Source organism: Ambystoma mexicanum, chromosome 1p (assembly GCF_040938575.1).
Source record: "Ambystoma mexicanum isolate Mex_15411 chromosome 1p, UKY_AmexF1_1, whole genome shotgun sequence".
NCBI classification, from domain to species: domain Eukaryota; kingdom Metazoa; phylum Chordata; class Amphibia; order Caudata; family Ambystomatidae; genus Ambystoma; species Ambystoma mexicanum.
The window spans coordinates 1,474,914,175-1,474,925,603 of record NC_090921.1 but is presented as its reverse complement, the minus strand read 5'-3'; the positions used below and the strand labels follow the sequence as shown (position 1 = coordinate 1,474,925,603).

The 11,429-nt window shown below is 42.5% G+C and overlaps 13 non-coding genes across 13 annotated transcripts; all 13 read right to left on the bottom strand.

Moving 5' to 3' along the window:
• Window positions 1-134: 134 nt before the first annotated feature.
• Window positions 135-208, bottom strand: TRNAI-AAU (transfer RNA isoleucine (anticodon AAU)). Its single transcript has one exon. It is a non-coding gene; the product is annotated as a tRNA-Ile (tRNA).
• Window positions 209-1,213: 1,005 nt separating this feature from the next.
• Window positions 1,214-1,287, bottom strand: TRNAI-AAU (transfer RNA isoleucine (anticodon AAU)). Its single transcript has one exon. It is a non-coding gene; the product is annotated as a tRNA-Ile (tRNA).
• A 709-nt stretch (window positions 1,288-1,996) lies between these two features.
• Window positions 1,997-2,070, bottom strand: TRNAI-AAU (transfer RNA isoleucine (anticodon AAU)). Its single transcript has one exon. It is a non-coding gene; the product is annotated as a tRNA-Ile (tRNA).
• A 1,053-nt stretch (window positions 2,071-3,123) lies between these two features.
• TRNAI-AAU (transfer RNA isoleucine (anticodon AAU)) lies at window positions 3,124-3,197 on the bottom strand. Its single transcript has one exon. It is a non-coding gene; the product is annotated as a tRNA-Ile (tRNA).
• A 725-nt stretch (window positions 3,198-3,922) lies between these two features.
• On the bottom strand, window positions 3,923-3,996 carry TRNAI-AAU (transfer RNA isoleucine (anticodon AAU)). Its single transcript has one exon. It is a non-coding gene; the product is annotated as a tRNA-Ile (tRNA).
• Window positions 3,997-5,798: 1,802 nt separating this feature from the next.
• Window positions 5,799-5,872, bottom strand: TRNAI-AAU (transfer RNA isoleucine (anticodon AAU)). The gene has a single exon. It is a non-coding gene; the product is annotated as a tRNA-Ile (tRNA).
• Window positions 5,873-6,596: 724 nt separating this feature from the next.
• On the bottom strand, window positions 6,597-6,670 carry TRNAI-AAU (transfer RNA isoleucine (anticodon AAU)). Its single transcript has one exon. It is a non-coding gene; the product is annotated as a tRNA-Ile (tRNA).
• A 676-nt stretch (window positions 6,671-7,346) lies between these two features.
• On the bottom strand, window positions 7,347-7,420 carry TRNAI-AAU (transfer RNA isoleucine (anticodon AAU)). The gene has a single exon. It is a non-coding gene; the product is annotated as a tRNA-Ile (tRNA).
• A 725-nt stretch (window positions 7,421-8,145) lies between these two features.
• On the bottom strand, window positions 8,146-8,219 carry TRNAI-AAU (transfer RNA isoleucine (anticodon AAU)). Its single transcript has one exon. It is a non-coding gene; the product is annotated as a tRNA-Ile (tRNA).
• Window positions 8,220-8,895: 676 nt separating this feature from the next.
• Window positions 8,896-8,969, bottom strand: TRNAI-AAU (transfer RNA isoleucine (anticodon AAU)). The gene has a single exon. It is a non-coding gene; the product is annotated as a tRNA-Ile (tRNA).
• Window positions 8,970-9,693: 724 nt separating this feature from the next.
• TRNAI-AAU (transfer RNA isoleucine (anticodon AAU)) lies at window positions 9,694-9,767 on the bottom strand. Its single transcript has one exon. It is a non-coding gene; the product is annotated as a tRNA-Ile (tRNA).
• A 677-nt stretch (window positions 9,768-10,444) lies between these two features.
• Window positions 10,445-10,518, bottom strand: TRNAI-AAU (transfer RNA isoleucine (anticodon AAU)). The gene has a single exon. It is a non-coding gene; the product is annotated as a tRNA-Ile (tRNA).
• A 725-nt stretch (window positions 10,519-11,243) lies between these two features.
• TRNAI-AAU (transfer RNA isoleucine (anticodon AAU)) lies at window positions 11,244-11,317 on the bottom strand. Its single transcript has one exon. It is a non-coding gene; the product is annotated as a tRNA-Ile (tRNA).
• Window positions 11,318-11,429: the final 112 nt, after the last annotated feature.

Genomic DNA, 11,429 nt, shown 5'->3' with positions numbered 1-11,429 from the left:
GTACTGACCCGTGACTATGTATGCACAGCTGCTTCCAACAAAACAGCAATCTTGTGTTAGTAACTCTAAAGCTGTGAGTGCCAATTCTGCATCAATCTCATCCTTCTGCAGAAATATTTCCCAAAATGACAAAGTGGCCAATACGGGGATCGAACCCGTGACCTTGGCGTTATTAGCACCACGCTCTAACCAACTGAGCTAACCGGCCAGCTGACAGTCTTTTTCCCTTGGAAAAAAATGCCTAACTCATTCACACATAAAACCCTTATCCTCACAACAACCTAAAGAAAAACTACATGTGATCTGAAGGAAATTCATGAATATGACAATTATCTTCAAACTGACTTGTATCCTGCATCACATTTAAGTAGAACTGGGACAAAGAAGGTTAAATGCATCTCATTGGTCATTTCCCACAGCAGTACTGACCTGTGACCATTTATGGACTGCTGCTTCCAACAAAACAGCAAACTTGTCATAGTAAATCTAAAGCTGTCGGTGGGAATTCTGCATCAATCTCATGCTTCTGCAGAAATATTTCCCAAATTGACAAAGTGGCCAATACTGGGATCAAATTCGCTAACTTGGCGTGATTAGCACCATGCTCAGTCAGAAAAAGTATGCCTTCTGACTGGAGCATAGGAGGGAGGCCAGTTGCAGGGGGGAGTTTTCTTCCCTTGAAAGAAAATGCCTAACTCATTCACAAATACAACCCTTATCCTCACAACAACATTGGTTATGTCCGCAGTAGTACTGACCCGTGACTATGTATGCAGAGCTGCTTCCAACAAAACAGCAATCTTGTGTTAGTAACTCTAAAGCTGTGAGTGCCAATTCTGCATCAATCTCATCCTTCTGCAGAAATATTTCCCAAATTGACAAAGTGGCCAATACTGGGATCAAATTCGCTAACTTGGCGTGATTAGCACCATGCTCAGTCAGAAAAAGTAAGCCTTCTGACTGGAGCATAGGAGGGAGGCCAGTTGCAGGGGGGAGTTTTCTTCCCTTGAAAGAAAATGCCTAACTCATTCACAAATACAACCCTTATCCTCACAACAACATTGGTTATGTCCGCAGCAGTACTGACCCGTGACTATGTATGCACAGCTGCTTCCAACAAAACAGCAATCTTGTGTTAGTAACTCTAAAGCTGTGAGTGCCAATTCTGCATCAATCTCATGCTTCTGCAGAAATATTTCCCAAAATGACAAAGTTGCCAATACGGGGATCGAACCCGTGACCTTGGCGTTATTAGCACCACGCTCTAACCAACTGAGCTAACAGGCATATTTCTAACTGGAGTATAAGAGGGAGGCCAGTTGCAGGGGGATTTTTTCTTCCCTTGGAAAAAAAATGCCTAACTCATTCACACAGACAACCCTTATCCTCACAACAACCTAAAGAAAAACTCCATGTGATCTGAAGGAAATTCATGAATATTACAATTATCTTCAAACTGACTTGTGGCCTGCATCACATTTAAGTAGTACTGCGACAAAGAAGGTTAAATGCATCTCATTGGTCATTTCCCACAGCAGTACTGACCTGTGACCATTTATGGACTGCTGCTTCCAACAAAACAGCAAACTTGTCATAGTAAATCTAAAGCTGTGGGTGGGAATTCTGCATCAATCTAATGCTTCTGCAGACATTTTTCCCAAATTGACAAAGTGGCCAATACTGGGATCAAATTCGCTAACTTGGTGTGATTAGCACCATGCTCAGTCAGAAAAAGTATGCTTCTGACTGGAGCATAGGAGGGAGGCCAGTTGCAGGGGGGAGTTTTCTTTCCTTGAAAGAAAATGCCTAACTCATTCACAAATACAACCCTTATCCTCACAACATTGGTTATGTCCGCAGCAGTACTGACCCGTGACTATGTATGCACAGCTGCTTCCAACAAAACAGCAATCTTGTGTTAGTAACTCTAAAGCTGTGAGTGCCAATTCTGCATCAATCTCATCCTTCTGCAGAAATATTTCCCAAAATGACAAAGTGGCCAATACGGGGATCGAACCCGTGACCTTGGCGTTATTAGCACCACGCTCTAACCAACTGAGCTAACCGGCCAGCTGAGAGGCATATTTCTGACTGGACCATAAGAGGGAGGCCAGTTGCAGGGGGGTTTTTTCTTCCCTTGGAAAAAAAATGCCTAACTCATTCACACATAAAACCCTTATCCTCACAACAACCTAAAGAAAAACTACATGTGATCTGAAGGAAATTCATGAATATGACAATTATCTTCAAACTGACTTGTAGCCTGCATCACATTTAAGTAGAACTGGGACAAAGAAGGTTAAATGCATCTCATTGGTCATTTCCCACAGCAGTACTGACCTGTGACCATTTATGGACTGCTGCTTCCAACAAAACAGCAAACTAGTCATAGTAAATCTAAAGCTGTGGGTGGGAATTCTGCATCAATCACATGCTTCTGCAGAAATATTTCCCAAATTGACAAAGTGGCCAATACTGGGATCAAATTCGCTAACTTGGCTTGATTAGCACCATGCTCAGTCAGAAAAAGTATGCCTTCTGATTGGAGCATAGGAGGGAGGCCAGTTGCAGGGGGGAGTTTTCTTCCTTTGAAAGAAAATGCCTAACTCATTCACAAATACAACCCTTATCCTCACAACAACATTGGTTATGTCCGCAGCAGTACTGACCCGTGACTATGTATGCACAGCTGCTTCCAACAAAACAGCAATCTTGTGTTAGTAACTCTAAAGCTGTGAGTGCCAATTCTGCATCAATCTCATCCTTCTGCAGAAATATTTCCCAAATTGACAAAGTGGCCAATACTGGGATCAAATTCGCTAACTTGGCGTGATTAGCACCATGCTCAGTCAGAAAAAGTATGCTTCTGACTGGAGCATAGGAGGGAGGCCAGTTGCAGGGGGGAGTTTCCTTCCCTTGAAAGAAAATGCCTAACTCATTCACAAATACAACCCTTATCCTCACAACAACATTGGTTATGTCCGCAGCAGTACTGACCCGTGACTATGTATGCACAGCTGCTTCCAACAAAACAGCAATCTTGTGTTAGTAACTCTAAAGCTGTGAGTGCCAATTCTGCATCAATCTCATGCTTCTGCAGAAATATTTCCCAAAATGACAAAGTGGCCAATACGGGGATCGAACCCGTGACCTTGGCGTTATTAGCACCATGCTCTAACCAACTGAGCTAACTCGCCAGCTGAGAGGCATGTTTCTAACTGGAGCATAAGAGGGAGGCCAGTTGCAGGGGGATTTTTCCTTCCCTTGGAAAAAAAATGCCTAACTCATTCACACATAAAACCCTTATCCTCACAACAACCTAAAGAAAAACTACATGTGATCTGAAGGAAATTCATGAATATGACAATTATCTTCAAACTGACTTGTAGCCTGCATCACATTTAAGTAGAACTGGGACAAAGAAGGTTAAATGCATCTCATTGGTCATTTCCCACAGCAGTACTGACCTGTGACCATTTATGGACTGCTGCTTCCAACAAAACAGCAAACTAGTCATAGTAAATCTAAAGCTGTGGGTGGGAATTCTGCATCAATCTCATGCTTCTGCAGAAATATTTCCCAAATTGACAAAGTGGCCAATACTGGGATCAAATTCGCTAACTTGGCTTGATTAGAACCATGCTCAGTCAGAAAAAGTATGCCTTCTGACTGGAGCATAGGAGGGAGGCCAGTTGCAGGGGGGATTTTTCTTCCTTTGAAAGAAAATGCCTAACTCATTCACAAATACAACCCTTATCCTCACAACAACATTGGTTATGTCCGCAGCAGTACTGACCCATGACTATGTATGCACAGCTGCATCCAACAAAACAGCAATCTTGTGTTAGTAACTCTAAAGCTGTGAGTGCCAATTCTGCATCAATCTCATCCTTCTGCAGAAATATTTCCCAAAATGACAAAGTGGCCAATACGGGGATCGAACCCGTGACCTTGGCGTTATTAGCACCACGCTCTAACCAACTGAGCTAACCGGCCAGCTGAGAGTCTTTTTCCCTTGGAAAAAAATGCCTAACTCATTCACACATAAAACCCTTATCCTCACAACAACCTAAAGAAAAACTACATGTGATCTGAAGGAAATTCATGAATATGACAATTATCTTCAAACTGACTTGTATCCTGCATCACATTTAAGTAGAACTGGGACAAAGAAGGTTAAAAGCATCTCATTGGTCATTTCCCACAGCAGTACTGACCTGTGACCATTTATGGACTGCTGCTTCCAACAAAACAGCAAACTTGTCATAGTAAATCTAAAGCTGTGGGTGGGAATTCTGCATCAATCTCATGCTTCTGCAGAAATATTTCCCAAATTGACAAAGTGGCCAATACTGGGATCAAATTCGCTAACTTGGCGTGATTAGCACCATGCTCAGTCAGAAAAAGTATGCTTCTGACTGGAGCATAGGAGGGAGGCCAGTTGCAGGGGGGAGTTTTCTTTCCTTGAAAGAAAATGCCTAACTCATTCACAAATACAACCCTTATCCTCACAACAACATTGGTTATGTCCACAGCATTACTGACCCGTGACTATGTATGCACAGCTGCTTCCAACAAAACAGCAATCTTGTGTTAGTAACTCTAAAGCTGTGAGTGCCAATTCTGCATCAATCTCATCCTTCTGCAGAAATATTTCCCAAAATGACAAAGTGGCCAATACTGGGATCGAACCCGTGACCTTGGCGTTATTAGCACCACGCTCTAACCAACTGAGCTAACCGGCTAGCTGAGAGGAATATTTCTGACTGGACCATAAGAGGGAGGCCAGTTGCAGGGGGATTTTTTCTTCCCTTGGAAAAAAAATGCCTAACTCATTCACACATAAAACCCTTATCCTCACAACAACCTAAAGAAAAACTACATGTGATCTGAAGGAAATTCATGAATATGACAATTATCTTCAAACTGACTTGTAGCCTGCATCACATTTAAGTAGAACTGGGACAAAGAAGGTTAAATGCATCTCATTGGTCATTTCCCACAGCAGTACTGACCTGTGACCATTTATGGACTGCTGCTTCCAACAAAACAGCAAACTAGTCATAGTAAATCTAAAGCTGTGGGTGGGAATTCTGCATCAATCACATGCTTCTGCAGAAATATTTCCCAAATTGACAAAGTGGCCAATACTGGGATCAAATTCGCTAACTTGGCTTGATTAGCACCATGCTCAGTCAGAAAAAGTATGCTTTCTGATTGGAGCATAGGAGGGAGGCCAGTTGCAGGGGGGAGTTTTCTTCCTTTGAAAGAAAATGCCTAACTCATTCACAAATACAACCCTTATCCTCACAACAACATTGGTTATGTCCGCAGCAGTACTGACCCGTGACTATGTATGCACAGCTGCTTCCAACAAAACAGCAATCTTGTGTTAGTAACTCTAAAGCTGTGAGTGCCAATTCTGCATCAATCTCATCCTTCTGCAGAAATATTTCCCAAATTGACAAAGTGGCCAATACTGGGATCAAATTCGCTAACTTGGCGTGATTAGCACCATGCTCAGTCAGAAAAAGTATGCTTCTGACTGGAGCATAGGAGGGAGGCCAGTTGCAGGGGGGAGTTTCCTTCCCTTGAAAGAAAATGCCTAACTCATTCACAAATACAACCCTTATCCTCACAACAACATTGGTTATGTCCGCAGCAGTACTGACCCGTGACTATGTATGCACAGCTGCTTCCAACAAAACAGCAATCTTGTGTTAGTAACTCTAAAGCTGTGAGTGCCAATTCTGCATCAATCTCATGCTTCTGCAGAAATATTTCCCAAAATGACAAAGTGGCCAATACGGGGATCGAACCCGTGACCTTGGCGTTATTAGCACCATGCTCTAACCAACTGAGCTAACCGGCCAGCTAAGAGGCATGTTTCTAACTGGAGCATAAGAGGGAGGCCAGTTGCAGGGGGATTTTTCCTTCCCTTGGAAAAAAAATGCCTAACTCATTCACACATAAAACCCTTATCCTCACAACAACCTAAAGAAAAACTACATGTGATCTGAAGGAAATTCATGAATATGACAATTATCTTCAAACTGACTTGTAGCCTGCATCACATTTAAGTAGAACTGGGACAAAGAAGGTTAAATGCATCTCATTGGTCATTTCCCACAGCAGTACTGACCTGTGACCATTTATGGACTGCTGCTTCCAACAAAACAGCAAACTTGTCATAGTAAATCTAAAGCTGTGGGTGGGAATTCTGCATCAATCTAATGCTTCTGCAGACATTTTTCCCAAATTGACAAAGTGGCCAATACTGGGATCAAATTCGCTAACTTGGCGTGATTAGCACCATGCTCAGTCAGAAAAAGTATGCTTCTGACTGGAGCATAGGAGGGAGGCCAGTTGCAGGGGGGAGTTTTCTTTCCTTGAAAGAAAATGCCTAACTCATTCACAAATACAACCCTTATCCTCACAACAACATTGGTTATGTCCGCAGCAGTACTGACCCGTGACTATGTATGCACAGCTGCTTCCAACAAAACAGCAATCTTGTGTTAGTAACTCTAAAGCTGTGAGTGCCAATTCTGCATCAATCTCATCCTTCTGCAGAAATATTTCCCAAAATGACAAAGTGGCCAATACGGGGATCGAACCCGTGACCTTGGCGTGATTAGCACCACGCTCTAACCAACTGAGCTAACCGGCCAGCTGAGAGTCTTTTTCCCTTGGAAAAATATGCCTAACTCATTCACACATAAAACCCTTATCCTCACAACAACCTAAAGAAAAACTACATGTGATCTGAAGGAAATTCATGAATATGACAATTATCTTCAAACTGACTTGTATCCTGCATCACATTTAAGTAGAACTGGGACAAAGAAGGTTAAATGCATCTCATTGGTCATTTCCCACAGCAGTACTGACCTGTGACCATTTATGGACTGCTGCTTCCAACAAAACAGCAAACTTGTCATAGTAAATATAAAGCTGTGGGTGGGAATTCTGCATCAATCTCATGCTTCTGCAGAAATATTTCCCAAATTGACAAAGTGGCCAATACTGGGATCAAATTCGCTAACTTGGCGTGATTAGCACCATGCTCAGTCAGAAAAAGTATGCCTTCTGACTGGAGCATAGGAGGGAGGCCAGTTGCAGGGGGGAGTTTTCTTCCCTTGAAAAAAAATGCCTAACTCATTCACAAATACAACCCTTATCCTCACAACAACATTGGTTATGTCCGCAGTAGTACTGACCCTTGACTATGTATGCAGAGCTGCTTCCAACAAAACAGCAATCTTGTGTTAGTAACTCTAAAGCTGTGAGTGCCAATTCTGCATCAATCTCATCCTTCTGCAGAAATATTTCCCAAAATGACAAAGTGGCCAATACGGGGATCGAACCCGTGACCTTGGCGTTATTAGCACCACGCTCTAACCAACTGAGCTAACCGACCAGCTGAGACGAATATTTCTGACTGGATCATAAGAGGGAGGCCAGTTGCAGGGGGATTTTTTCTTCCCTTGGAAAAAAAATGCCTAACTCATTCACACATAAAACCCTTATCCTCACAACAACCTAAAGAAAAACTCCATGTGATCTGAAGGAAATTCATGAATATGATAATTATCTTCAAACTGACTTGTAGCCTGCATCACATTTAAGTAGAACTGGGACAAAGAAGGTTAAATGCATCTCATTGGTCATTTCCCACAGCAGTACTGACCTGTGACCATTTATGGACTGCTGCTTCCAACAAAACAGCAAACTAGTCATAGTAAATCTAAAGCTGTGGGTGGGAATTCTGCATCAATCTCATGCTTCTGCAGAAATATTTCCCAAATTGACAAAGTGGCCAATACTGGGATCAAATTTGCTAACTTGGCTTGATTAGAACCATGCTCAGTCAGAAAAAGTATGCCTTCTGACTGGAGCATAGGAGGGAGGCCAGTTGCAGGGGGGAGTTTTCTTCCTTTGAAAGAAAATGCCTAACTCATTCACAAATACAACCCTTATCCTCACAACAACATTGGTTATGTCCGCAGCAGTACTGACCCGTGACTATGTATGCACAGCTGCTTCCAACAAAACAGCAATCTTGTGTTAGTAACTCTAAAGCTGTGAGTGCCAATTCTGCATCAATCTCATCCTTCTGCAGAAATATTTCCCAAAATGACAAAGTGGCCAATACGGGGATCGAACCCGTGACCTTGGCGTTATTAGCACCACGCTCTAACCAACTGAGCTAACCGGCCAGCTGAGAGTCTTTTTCCCTTGGAAAAAAATGCCTAACTCATTCACACATAAAACCCTTATCCTCACAACAACCTAAAGAAAAACTACATGTGATCTGAAGGAAATTCATGAATATGACAATTATCTTCAAACTGACTTGTATCCTGCATCACATTTAAGTAGAACTGGGACAAAGAAGGTTAAATGCATCTCATTGGTCATTTCCCACAGCAGTACTGACCTGTGACCATTTATGGACTGCTGCTTCCAACAAAACAGCAAACTTGTCATTGTAAATCTAAAGCTGTGGGTGGGAATTCTGCATCAATCTCATGCTTCTGCAGAAATATTTCCCAAATTGACAAAGTGGCCAATACTGGGATCAAATTCGCTAACTTGGCGTGATTAGCACCATGCTCAGTCAGAAAAAGTATGCCTTCTGACTGGAGCATAGGAGGGAGGCCAGTTGCAGGGGGGAGTTTTCTTCCCTTGAAAGAAAATGCCTAACTCATTCACAAATACAACCCTTATCCTCACAACAACATTGGTTATGTCCGCAGTAGTACTGACCCGTGACTATGTATGCAGAGCTGCTTCCAACAAAACAGCAATCTTGTGTTAGTAACTCTAAAGCTGTGAGTGCCAATTCTGCATCAATCTCATCCTTCTGCAGAAATATTTCCCAAAATGACAAAGTGGCCAATACGGGGATCGAACCCGTGACCTTGGCGTTATTAGCACCATGCTCTAACCAACTGAGCTAACCGGCCAGCTGAGAGGCATGTTTCTAACTGGAGCATAAGAGGGAGGCCAGTTGCAGGGGGATTTTTCCTTCCCTTGGAAAAAAAATGCCTAACTCATTCACACATAAAACCCTTATCCTCACAACAACCTAAAGAAAAACTACATGTGATCTGAAGGAAATTCATGAATATGACAATTATCTTCAAACTGACTTGTAGCCTGCATCACATTTAAGTAGAACTGGGACAAAGAAGGTTAAATGCATCTCATTGGTCATTTCCCACAGCAGTACTGACCTGTGACCATTTATGGACTGCTGCTTCCAACAAAACAGCAAACTTGTCATAGTAAATCTAAAGCTGTGGGTGGGAATTCTGCATCAATCTAATGCTTCTGCAGACATTTTTCCCAAATTGACAAAGTGGCCAATACTGGGATCAAATTCGCTAACTTGGCGTGATTAGCACCATGCTCAGTCAGAAAAAGTATGCTTCTGACTGGAGCATAGGAGGGAGGCCAGTTGCAGGGGGGAGTTTTCTTTCCTTGAAAGAAAATGCCTAACTCATTCACAAATACAACCCTTATCCTCACAACAACATTGGTTATGTCCGCAGCAGTACTGACCCGTGACTATGTATGCACAGCTGCTTCCAACAAAACAGCAATCTTGTGTTAGTAACTCTAAAGCTGTGAGTGCCAATTCTGCATCAATCTCATCCTTCTGCAGAAATATTTCCCAAAATGACAAAGTGGCCAATACGGGGATCGAACCCGTGACCTTGGCGTTATTAGCACCACGCTCTAACCAACTGAGCTAACCGGCCAGCTGAGAGTCTTTTTCCCTTGGAAAAAAAATGCCTAACTCATTCACACATAAAACCCTTATCCTCACAACAACCCAAAGAAAAACTACATGTGATCTGAAGGAAATTCATGAATATGACAATTATCTTCAAACTGACTTGTATCCTGCATCACATTTAAGTAGAACTGGGACAAAGAAGGTTAAATGCATCTCATTGGTCATTTCCCACAGCAGTACTGACCTGTGACCATTTATGGACTGCTGCTTCCAACAAAACAGCAAACTTGTCATAGTAAATCTAAAGCTGTGGGTGGGAATTCTGCATCAATCTCATGCTTCTGCAGAAATATTTCCCAAATTGACAAAGTGGCCAATACTGGGATCAAATTCGCTAACTTGGCGTGATTAGCACCATGCTCAGTCAGAAAAAGTATGCCTTCTGACTGGAGCATAGGAGGGAGGCCAGTTGCAGGGGGGAGTTTTCTTCCCTTGAAAGAAAATGCCTAACTCATTCACAAATACAACCCTTATCCTGACAACAACATTGGTTATGTCCGCAGTAGTACTGACCCGTGACTATGTATGCAGAGCTGCTTCCAACAAAACAGCAATCTTGTGTTAGTAACTCTAAAGCTGTGAGTGCCAATTCTGCATCAATCTCATCCTTCTGCAGAAATATTTCCCAAAATGACAAAGTGGCCAATACGGGGATCGAACCCGTGACCTTGGCGTTATTAGCACCACGCTCTAACCAACTGAGCTAACCGACCAGCTGAGAGGAATATTTCTGACTGGACCATAAGAGGGAGGCCAGTTGCAGGGGGATTTTTTCTTCCCTTGGAAAAAAAATGCCTAACTCATTCACACATAAAACCCTTATCCTCACAACAACCTAAAGAAAAACTACATGTGATCTGAAGGAAATTCATGAATATGATAATTATCTTCAAACTGACTTGTAGCCTGCATCACATTTAAGTAGAACTGGGACAAAGAAGGTTAAATGCATCTCATTGGTCATTTCCCACAGCAGTACTGACCTGTGACCATTTATGGACTGCTGCTTCCAACAAAACAGCAAACTAGTCATAGTAAATCTAAAGCTGTGGGTGGGAATTCTGCATCAATCACATGCTTCTGCAGAAATATTTCCCAAATTGACAAAGTGGCCAATACTGGGATCAAATTCGCTAACTTGGCTTGATTAGAACCATGCTCAGTCAGAAAAAGTATGCCTTCTGACTGGAGCATAGGAGGGAGGCCAGTTGCAGGGGGGAGTTTTCTTCCTTTGAAAGAAAATGCCTAACTCATTCACAAATACAACCCTTATCCTCACAACAACATTGGTTATGTCCGCAGCAGTACTGACCCGTGACTATGTATGCACAGCTGCTTCCAACAAAACAGCAATCTTGTGTTAGTAACTCTAAAGCTGTGAGTGCCAATTCTGCATCAATCTCATCCTTCTGCAGAAATATTTCCCAAAATGACAAAGTGGCCAATACGGGGATCGAACCCGTGACCTTGGCGTTATTAGCACCACGCTCTAACCAACTGAGCTAACCGGCCAGCTGAGAGTCTTTTTCCCTTGGAAAAAAATGCCTAACTCATTCACACATAAAACCCTTATCCTCACAACAACCTAAAGAAAAACTACATGTGATCTGAAGGAAATTCATGA